The sequence below is a fragment of the Thermobia domestica genome, chromosome 1 (assembly GCF_964235325.1).
Source record: "Thermobia domestica chromosome 1, izTheDome1.hap1.1, whole genome shotgun sequence".
NCBI lineage: Eukaryota > Metazoa > Arthropoda > Insecta > Zygentoma > Lepismatidae > Thermobia > Thermobia domestica.
In genome coordinates this window covers 365845986-365858349 of record NC_137454.1, presented here as the reverse complement: position 1 = coordinate 365858349, position 12364 = coordinate 365845986, and positions in this window count along the sequence as shown.

Sequence of the window (12364 nt, the reverse complement as noted above, 5' to 3'; positions counted from 1 at the left end):
TTCTGGTGTAAAAGTAATCTTTCTACTTACAATCTTCCTCCGTTTCCTAGCACCGCTTTCCTCATTGCAACCATCATCTGAATTCGACTATCCAGCTGAATTTCCTGAAACCCTTTTTCTCTTAACATATAATATACCTAGGTATATTCATCTGATGAGGTTGGTGTTTTGTCCAACCAATCTATTGAGTTTCGGAAGGACAAGCCTGGTTAAATATGATATCATCGTCAGAGAAATAGTCTAGATAGCTCAGTCCCAAATTTGTTCTTTTTCTCAAGTTCCGTTTCTCAGCGAAATAATGTTAATCTCTTTTTCCATTCTTTTCTAAAATTCCCTCTTCATTTGGATTTAGGGTCTCTTCCTCTACTGCTGTCTCCTGATGTTTGTTTGTGTTTTCTTCCCTTCTTCCGTCTTCTCCTCATTGTGGTTTAAAGTCTCTTCCACTGCTACTGTCTTCTGAAGCTTGTTTGGGTTTTCCTTCCCTTCTTCATTCTTTTCCTCATTGTGGTTTAAAGTCTCTTCCACTGCTACTTTCTTCTTATGCTTTTTTGGACTTTCCTTCCCTTCTTCAGCCTTGTTAACATCCGGTTTCTAGGGTATCTTCTATAGCTACTTTCTTCTGATGCTTCTTTGGGTTTTCCTTCCCTTCTTCAGCCTTGTTCTCATCCGGGTTTAGGGTATCTTGCACTGCTGTTCTCTTCTGATGCTTGTTTGGGTTTTCCTTCCTTTCTTCAGCCCAAATTTTTATGATCTCACTCTTCAAACAATTAACTATATTGGAATATGTCCCGTTTGGTACCCTCGGCTTCATGACTTTTTTTTCAACTTGCTGTTTGGTTAGATTTCAAATCTTCCTCCCACGGGAAAACTAAAAGCAGAAAATAGCAAAAAAATGAACCGACCTAAAATGTGATAAAAGTAATATTTTTTGTAAGTGGAGTGCAAAGTAATAGTTTTAAAAGCTTTGACTAATAGTACCTCGTAACTACTAAATAAAGCTGACTTTTGAAGTTGGCAGAAATCTTACATCCATTAAATAAATTAGGTAGCTTTGATTTCCATTGACCTAAAAGGTCAGCTATAAGTATTAGCACGTGATAGTGTAAGTCGAAGCTTTAAGAAAATATTACTCTGCTATTTTTATCACGCTCTTTGAAATCGGTTTAATTTTTATATAATTAACATTGACAATTTGTTATCTGGCCGGACGGGTAGGGGCAACTTGCCTGCCTGCCAAACAGCATTGGATAGGTCGAACGTGAGCACGAACCTTGTTCTAGCCAGTCACCCAAACTGAAGATCTCCGTGATATTTTTCAGTCTTAACAGGCGAATGCCGGGATGGCACTTCTGTAAGGCCAGAGCCGCTGGCTTTCCACATCCTTGCCCTCTATACTTCTCCGGCCTGACCCTTAGTTTCCTAAAGGTCACAACTAACTGACATTGCTAATTAGTTACTAGAAGCAACCTTTCTTAACAGCTAGATTTTATATGCACAAAACGATCATTACAATAGGAATAACCGCCATCAAATATCGATAACACGTAACTTCCACGTCATGAGCAGGTAACATAGAAGACGCACACGGCTACCGAACATAATAGAAGCAGCTGATGCCTGTTATGTGAGTAAATTTTGACTAGCGCAAACTGTTGGGACACAAATGGCTGCTGCCAGTACACCTGAGACAGTCGTACTTGTGGGATGTTCGAGCGCTACAATGTCAAGATTTTACCAACAGTTTCCATGACGGTCAGTCATCTTCTAAGCGATCACATTTGGATCAGGTACGTGCGGTAGGCAGAAAATGAACAGCGAATAGCACTATGGTATCTCACCACAGGCGTATGTCAATGAAGGAATTCACGCACCAGTACGGGCCAATATGGGCCAATAAATCCTACAACAAATTTCAACCATGACCATGTGACATACCTTACATCGGTTAGGGTAACAGCCGTAGACCAACACTATTTCAATAACACAGAAATAATATACGGCTGATATGAACAAAAGCAAAGGGATCAATGAAAGAAGGTTATCTGCGGTGGTAAGTCTCGCTTTTCACTGAACCATGTCGATGATATTGCTAGAAACAGCATGAGTATAAGTCTCCGGTTTGCAGCATGGTAATTCAATAGGCTGTGGCGGTGCTGTTTATTGTCTGGGTCTGGAAAGCGACGCACAAGTATTTCTTACTCGATTAAATTTTTTATGGCCCATACCTCCACGTCCAAGAGAGCAGCGCCATATTCTAGCAGGAGAACGGAAGGTGTCATCGGGCTGCGTTTCTTACATAATGGTTGGAGGAACATGAAAATGAGTTTTCAATACTATCCTGTTATCCAAAATTGCCAGACTTAACCCTATTAGGCATCTATGGATCATGCTGTGATGTTCTGTGCAATGTGCTGCACATCGTCTAAATGTGCACCACTTGCAGGAACTGCTGCAGCATAAATCGCTTGGACTGAACCTGCAGAATACAATGAGTATACTTTGAGGAATCTATTCATAAGCGTTTGAATGCTTTGATTACCCAGAATGAACACGCTATTAGATAAGTGTCCCTAATGTAGTAATCGTTTAGTCTTAGTGTATAAAATAATCATTCCTAATAACTTGTCAACAATAGGAATATTTTATATAACATGTTTACTGAATTTTAACAACTCTTTCACCATGTCGTAAGCTGAACAGTGTTACCTAATGCAAAAAGCTGCGCTGAAATAAGGATTTTCGAAGATATTAGTGGACAAACATAAGATACATGCACACATAGAAGCATCCTAAAAAAAAATGAATTATTTGAAGTCTTACGTTATTTTCAGTGTGTGAAACCGGGATATTGTTCTGCACATTTCCATTTAAGTGATAGGATATTTAGAACACACTTTTTGTGATTGTTCATATTTTACCTTGACTTTTATCCAGTTGTACACAGGAAGTTTATTAAACACTGAAAAACATGTTCACGAAACTTTGATAATCGTTCATTAAGCAGAAAAATGTCCGGCTTTTCAACGATATTTTAAACGTTTTAAAGGCAAAGTTTAAACTTCTAAGACCCATTGATATTCTTAAAAAAATCTTCAGTCCATTACAGTGAATATCAAACCATGTATGTTGATAGTAGTTCCCCGAGATCATAAGCGTATCGATCCTAGCAGGAAAGTCTAGGATGGATACGGTCATGTGGGGTTATGGAATGCTCCATCAAAGGGGTTGATATACTAAAGTTAATTGTAAAACAATGAATAAATAATTTATAATAGTTCTTAATATAAACTTACTCAATAGGAAAAACAAAATCTCAGTTTAAATGTATATTTCTGACTTCAATGAAAATATTTGTGGACGTGGATGCAACTGGTAGAAATTAATGTCAAAAAGCCATAATTATTTTCATGAATTTTGATTTTTCTAGGGATTTTCTAGACTTTGGTTTAGGTAAGGATTATATCCCCTAGGCTCGCTATTTACACCTAAGCTACACTTATTTACACCTAAGCTACACCTATTTCCACCTAAGTTTTCTTTTCTGCCCGACAACAATTACCATCGTTAGGCTTATATTCACACAAAGAATGCCGTTGCATGTACTGTCTGCGAATAGTTTGTTGTTTAGGATTTTAATTCAACTCGCAGAAGCATTGTTGTGCTAAGGTTAAGTAAACATAAATTTGCTTTCTCCCCACCTATTGTTGAAAAGAACGCATATGTACAATAGTTTTACCATTCTCCCTGAAACAATTAAAATAAAACCGACTATTTAATACACACCAGACCCACTGTTCCTATTCCTGTTCCTATTTTGTTGACAAGTTTTGAAATTATTATATTTATTATAAATGAAAACGAAATTATTGATTTTTGCCTACTATCTAGTGAAATGATGTTAAAAAATTGATATCTGAAACCATACAGTAAAGGGAACGGAAACAATCACTGTAAAAAATTGCTAAAAGTTGCTTCAAACCTTACCATTGTTTTCCTCTTCGCATGGTCAATACAATTGTCACTTTCAGTCTACTGGGAAAAATGTATTAAACGCCAAGCGTAAAACCTCTTAGCTCCTTCCCCCTTACTTGCTCGCAACACACTATGTTTTCCCAATAGGCGCTCTGAAGTCGTGTAACTTGGACGCTTGTGCAGCTTCGGAAGTTTTCGCCGAAGAACTTCTGCACCGAAATATAAAACCTTAAAATAAATTATACGACGTTACAAACTGTTATTGCAAGTAAAATAGCAGTAAGTAGCTATAATAATATTACCGTTTACTTCAGAAGTGAGGCTGAGAGCTTCTTACGTATATTTTTAAGATAGCAAAATTGCTGTAAGGAAAAGCATTTGTTCTTAGCAGGTAAATAGAACTGCAACAAATACTGGAAATCATTGATATCATTACATCAAAATTGTTTCAAGCGACTCAGAACCAACTTCAATCTGTCGCTTACTACATTTTTGCCATGAAATATTGTAATAATCATGTACATACCACACTTATTTGCTCCAAGCACAAAAATAATTTGGTGTTTGAAACAACCTAGACTACAAGTCAGTTTCTTCGTTTCATCGGAAACATTTATGCAGTAAATACAAACGACTGAGTGTTACATACGACATTTTTGCCTCCAGCAAGCCTAATTACACCCGTGTAAGCGACATAGCTATCTCGGCAACGGTTAAAGATAGAAACATGGCGATTAGATCATTCGATGCGCCTTAAAATTCTGAGCCAAAAACTGCAAAAAAGTCAATTTCGAAAAAAATGTCGCTTACTGCGTTAATGCCGGAAAGGGACGATATATATATATATATATATATATATATATATATATATATATATATATATATATATATATATATATATATATATATATATATATATATATATATATATATTGTGTTGTAGTTGTTCAGTGTGCAAAAATATAAAAGTATTCCTTTTTTACATTTTAAAAGTTTTTTTTTTTCATGTAATCATTTCAAACTTGCCTATCTTTTGATAAAAGTGAAGTGAAATTAAATCTTTCAGTTTAACGTCCCACGATTATACCTGTTAGGCTAAGGAAGACGGATGATTAAAGACAAGTGAAATTATAGAAGAAGAATTGGTGGAATGAGAAAGTGGAAGGAACCAGGAGTACCCGAAGAAAACTCACTGACACGATGTTGTCCACCACATTTATGTTGGACGGGGATCGAACCATGGGCTCCACGCAACAGAGGTAATCGCTCTAGCACTGAGCCTCGTGCCCTCTAAAATAAACCAGGTTTTGAAATCTTGTTAGTAAGAAGTTAGAAAAATCATGGGTTTGTCGCTGTCTCGGCGTAGAGCAATGGTAAATACTGCTGCTTGTTCTAATTGAGTTTTGAGTTGAGTTGAGTTGATTTTGAGTTGAACATCCCTTTCACCAGCGAGGTTACATGAGACATGGACCTTACTGGAATCCGAACCACATGAGCTCCCACCGACGGGAATCAAACGCGGGTCTCCCACGTGTACGCTAACCAATTGAATGTTCAGCTTCAATGCTTTGTACCGTTATGCAGCAACAATGAAAAGCGGACCTATTATATAGGCCATTCCCCACCATGTTATCACGCCTTCAGGAAAACTGGATTATAAGAGTACTCAATTATCTCCGGATGCTTTTTCTAAAATAAGTATTGTTTGCGCGCTTTATTAATATCACTTACGGCTAAAATTTGGTTTTTGATGTTAGTAAACTTATTCTACCAAATACAAAAATAGAAACTGCGACTTCTCTGTTATTTTATTCACTATACAGTGGACTCTCGTTTCACAAACCCCTTAGCTTGCGAACAAATCGGCTTACGGAAAAAGTTTTGTGAACAAGTGGTAGAGCGCTTAGCTCTTATGCGTAGGGTCTCTAGTTCGATTCCTGGCCAATTAAGTTTGTAGTAAACAACATTGTGTCCGTGGGTTTTCTCAGGGTACTATCGTTTCCTTCCATTTTCTCATCCCACCAATTCTTCCATCATAATTCACACGTCTTAAGAGGCCTGATCCCGGCGAAATTAAAATACCGCTAATTTTCCAGTAATTGTGTGATATCTTCCAATAAATAAAAGATAATCGAAACGTGGAACAAGAGCGCCCTAGACAATATTATTTTGCGTGAGGTACTGTTATCACAAGTCACCTAATGGCTTTCTGTTTTCAGCTGTTTAGAAACGCGAAAATAAATGCCGATTTTCTAAATGGCTCGAAATCGAAAGCAGATAAGTGAGTCGTGATAACGGTATGTCATGTAAAATGATATTGTCTAGGGCGCTCTTGTTCCACATTTCGATTATCTTTTATCTATTGGGAGATATCACTTAATTACTGTAAAATTAGCGGTGTATTAATTTCGTCGCGATGAGGCCTCTTAATACTCGGATCCGTTAAGCCTAAAGGGCAGTGGCGGATCCAGGGAGCGATCGGTGCGACCACCTCCCCCCAGAAGAGGAAACTTTCTTATTTTATATATAAATAAAAACCTTTCCCAGAGTTTGGAGCTCTTAAAAGTAGCTCTAACTAGTAGTATTACATTTAGGGTGCAGCGTTTTACCACTTTTTTCTCGGAATGAAATGTAATACCTGGCAAAAGTGACCAATCTACATGGACATTTCAGGTATAGGTTTTTTTTCAAATCAGATAATATCTTCTGTGAGAACTATTGCCTCAAAGTTTCGAAATTTACCTGAAAATTACAAAAAATACCAAAGTTGTTCATTAATTTTAGTTATGTTAAAGTAGACATATTTTTGGTTAAATACATGTCAGTTGCTATGAAAACTGACATTCAAGTATAAAAATGCCAGTTATATGCCCTTGGGGGAAATAGGGGTGCCTCCTCTCGGGACAGAAAAGGGGGCAAATTCAGTACAGTTAAGCGGTTGTGCAGCTCCTCGCTCACCTGGCAATATAGCCTGGCCAAGTGTCCCAGAGCCCACCATATAGAGGTGGCTGCACCTAGGGCTCCTCTGCTAGGCCTATCCAATCAATCAACTATATGTTGGGCCGGATGAACTGATCCGATTAGTCACTGTCAGGAAAAATTGTCACAAATTGGGACTTTGATTGAAATTTAGACGCAGCTTGCCTAGAAAGGAAGGTTGACCTGATTATTCCGCCTCTAGCATCACTGGCACATACTCGGGAGGCTTCTTCAGTGACTAATTTCACTATCCGTCTTACTGCCACCGTGTGGCACGGATGGACGGTGAAGGACCATTCTGGCACAGTGTTGTCATGAAGTGAAAGTTTGACCATGAGCTGTTTGTTTGGTACCGTCCATAGAACTTACTGGTAGTACAGTTATTGAAACATCAGTGCTTTCCCAAAAGATCATTGCAGTGTAATCGTTTGCCTCAAAATTCAGTCTGGGAATATGTTATATCTAATGGAGTTATGGAGATTCCCTGCTTCGTATTCTCGAGCACTAAGAATCTTATGTAATGCATCTTGTCGGACAGCAAGTCGACCATCAGTCATCATGGCGAGAAGAAATTTTCTGGGAGTGCAAAGAAAGCATTCGTCTGAATGGATGAACGGATTACAGTCTGGTATTCCCTTGGTAAGTATCTAGACCTTGAATAGTCTCAAAGACGTGAGAGGACCATCAGCAATGGATAACTATGTTCTGATACGGCATTGCATAACCACACAGACTCTAAGTATGAATGTCGCAATTTCTATTAATTTCTTGGTAGGTTTTTTGTTTCAATATACAATGTTAAAATTCTTTTTTCACTTGTCAACCAGCTCACTTTGTTTAGTTTGCCAGGGAACACAGAAACACAGAGGCATGCTCTGGAGTCAATGGCTTGAGATATCTGGAACAATTATCTCAGGTCTTTACTGAGTTTTCTGTGCTCTTCTGGACTATGATTAGGTAAGTGAAATTTTATTGATTTGAATAGCAACACTGAAAGCTTTTTAGATAGTTTTGAAGCTATGGGAAGTGTGTAAGAATAGGAGCTTGAATAAGCGCCGTGAATATGCGTGAAGAGAGCTCGGAACAGCAGTTCATTAAAATGCAAGAGACAAGTAGCCCATTGCATTTGTTTTAATGTTAGTTCCTCTAATTTTCGAAGAACAACTTCATTCCAAGCATGTTAGTGTATGCTCCATCACACCCAAGAACCTCAACTTTATCAAAGCCAACTATGAGTTGGTTCATGATGAATTCGAAAATAGCTCTGGTCTCGTCATGTGCAGAGCCAGAGGATGGTGTGACGTGACCAACGTATTGAGAGTTACGTTCAGCCACAAGTGATAAGTGCTCTTCTCTAAAGATGCCTGTGTGTGTTTTAGTGTCATCCCTTTTATCATCAAAGTATAGGATTTTAATGGGATCATCATTTCTAGAACTTTCTTTTAAATTCCGAGCAAGTTTAAGTTTCGCACGCCTTATTTTGTTCCTGTCTACAGTTAAAGCAGATGTTATGTCGCTAGATTTTTAAGAAGTTATAATTCCAGCCTTTGAAGCTCCCTGAAGCACAGTTGATATTATATGTGCAGCAGCCCTCTCGCTTACATTGTATCTCTGAGCAATCATAACAGTTTCAGTCAAATCTACGAAAGTAGTTTCCAAAGTAATGCATCTTTTTTATGAAAACTAGACTAACAACAATACATAACTAACAACAGCACAGCTAAACAGAGCAATATTTCAGCTACAGACTCATTTTTCCACATAGTTCTCACCATTTTTATGCACTTTTGCCAACGATGATCCAGAGCCTGCATATCGCGCTTTTAAAAATCGGCATTCCATGCAGTCTTCTGGATTCCGGCTCGTAGTGATAACACCACGTATCATCTTCAGTGACGATGCTATCCAAAAATTGTCACGTTCATCTTCATATTGGTCCAGCAGATCCCGAAGGAAAAGGCAAGGACGAAAAAAGTTGTAGACACGCTTCATTGTACTGAATTTACCCTCTTTTCCGGCCCCAGAGGAGGCACTCCTATACCTCCAAACGCATAAAACTGGCATTTTGAGACTGGAATGTCAGTTTTCATAGCATCTGGCATGTATAAACCCAAAAAAATGTTTACTTTAACATAACAAAAAAAAATGAACAATTTTGGTATTTTTTTGCAATTTTCAGTGAAATTTTGAAACTTTGATGCAACAGTTCTCACAGAAGATATTATCTGATTTGAAAAAAAATCTCTACCTGAAATGTCCATGTGGATTGGCCACTTTTGCCAGGTATTACATTTCGTTCCGAAGAAAAAGTGGCAAAACGACCCACACCGCAGAAGTCCGCGCTGGACCCGCCCCTGCTAAAGGGCATATTTATAGAACGTTAAACTGAAAGATTTCATTTCATTTTTACGATCTTTTATTTGATATTTATGTCTCTTATCTTGCGATTTAAAATATACCCATCTATCTCTCTTGTGATATCCTCGATTCACGAGTGGTTACTAGATGGCCCAAACAATTACTGTTCCTATTTCTTCATTTCTAGTTGAGGTTCTTACAAGAAAATTCTGCTAGCTATCCTCATTTAGTAGGGAGAATTCTTTTATTTGAATGTGTTTCCTATTTGATTCTGGGTTTATACGGGACATGAAAATGTGTCACTTTTTAAACTAGCACACGTATAGATAACACTTTCTTTCTCGTTATAAAATTTGTTGCTATATTTACGATAGTGGACACATACTTACCTCACCAAGAAACCTAGCCTGTCTTGTGTTTGTCAGTGTGTCAGCGAGGACCAGGTATTGCAATACGTACCTGAGAGCGTAACACACATACTGCACTTACAGGATAGGCGAAAGTTATCGCTTTCGAAGGGTTCCTTGTCTTTTGAAATTCATTACACTCATCTTATTTTCTCATCACACTTCTCATTGTTGTTCATCTCTCATTTCGACCAGTGGGCCTGGGGCCCAAAACTGGTTGACCCGATATGGCGACTGGAGGACAATATGTCGGACTTCCTACGGTAATAGCTGGTCCTACCGTATCCTCTGTGGATTCAGATATCAGACGTAGGCACCGAGATACACACCGTACCGGCAATAGCCCGGAAAGATCACGATCTCCAGTTATAGGTCATCACACACCATCTCCGAAACGTCATCGCCGAGATAGCATCTCCGACTCTGATAGTGAGCGACTTAGAATCGACGACACGGAGTTCCCATCGCCATCTGACAGTACAAAACAACCAAACTATTCGTTCTTACTTACAAACTTCGACGCAAAATATCAGAATGAAAAGCAAATCTATCTTCAGCTCACTAAAAATTGAAAGAAAACGTTATCCGTTGCCATAGAAACCGCCGTTTCCAGGGCAACAGATCCTGTCACGGTTAGCCAAAATTGAAAGAAAACAAAGTAAACGAAGATAAGGCGCAATGTAGAGGAGAGGAGTCGCTAAAATTAATTCTCTTTAATGAGGACGATTACGAAACATCACCTACTGATTGAAATCCAGATTATTTTCCAATAAAGTAAATTTCAATTAAACTTTTGGTTATTGTTAATTATCCCATATCGGACTCCCGAAGAAAACTCATCGAAACAACTTATTGACCGTGCAAATAGCGACTACTCTGTCATGACTCCGTTTTCTTTCATTCAGAAATAGGAAAGAAAGAGAAGAAAGTAGAAGGGTAAGAGAAGGAGGTAGGAAAAGAAGAAAGAAAAGAAATAGGGTATTTTAATGAGAAACAGATTACTGGATAATTCCGGAAATATAGTAAAAGGTCGGGAAAGTCGTTGAAAGATGAATCATTCTAAATGTTATTAACAACTAATCAATTTTGAAATGCTACGGAATAGACACATGTTCCCTCATACCACCCAGACCTAGCTCCAGGCACCACGATCATGGGGTTGCCCAGACCTAGACCTGGAAATGAGAAAAGTGAAATTTAATTCTTTGTAATATTATTTCAACCGGTGATTGATAACCATCCAGCGTCTGAACTCTGTTCTCTAGGATCGACCACACATATGAATTAGCCAAGAGAAAAAAAAAAACCCAAACTTATTAACTCAATATAAATTTATGTATCGTATCAATAAAAGGTTCGACTTCCTAGAAGAAAGATGTCGTATTTAGGCTCATCCTGCTATTTTTGCTTCACTCCTCGAGCCGATTTAAACCGTTAGTGACGGTCCTTCATGACCTAGGTTATTTACCTTAACACATATGTCAAAACATGACACATATATTACAGATGTTAATATGACAAATGATATCACACAAATTACTTAAATTAAATCTATCATGCATTCACACGCTCACTCACTCAGGACAGTGTATATATGTTTAAAGGAAACTAACTAACTACAAAGATACAAATAGTTTATTACATTCATAGTGAAAAAAAAAGAAAAATAATTACAAGGAAAACCTTAAAAGCACAAGTTCTTGGTTATATATTAATAAAATACATAGAGTTATATTTTAGTAAATTTTTATATATTCAATCATATTGACAAATGGAAAGAAAAAAATAATTACATGTATCATATCCTAGGCATGCTAAAGCCAAATTATGATTTGCGACATACGCAAATAAGACACTTATTTCACTTTAAAAAAAATTGGACAAAGAGGAAAGAAAAAAAAAACCTTTTGGTGCATTAGAACTTATATGAGTCTCTACCTCACATTGGGTAATAAAATATTAATGATTTTGAGCGTTCAAATCACAAATCACGCACTACTCGTAGTGTCCAAAACATTTCGCTCCATTTAACTTCGTTCGTGTTTATATATATATCTCTCTCTCTCTATATATATATATATTGGTTTACAAAACCATTCGTCGTCTACACTTGGTTTATAACTTTTAACAGTTTATATCTGCAATCGCACACTGCGACGCTTCATACCCATCCAGGGATTTCGAAAAATCACTATCGCTAGAGGATGTTTCTCCTCTTAGACGGTTAATTTCCAAACTTATTGATTGAATAGTTTTAAGTTATTTATGCAACACTGGGACATGTCATGAGGCCTTTCCTTAGGATCACTTTCGTATATATTTGTATATAATTCGGATTTTTAAAACGATCTCCCGCAGATGTACGGAGTATAAAGGTTCAAATTGAGGATAAAAAAAAAACTGGTCAAGTCACAGGATACATATGCAGGTGAGAAGGATTCAAGGTACACTTTCCACAATGGTTTTTGGTTGGTAGTTCAGGGATAATATTCGTTATGATGTGGGTTACGTTTAGACCTGCCGTTACTTTCCAATACATGCCATTACAGAATTACATGAGGTATCATTTACATTTATTCAAAAGAAAGGAAAATTACTTAAGTGCACGGCGGTATTCATGACAAAATCTACATTCTCAAATTCGTCGG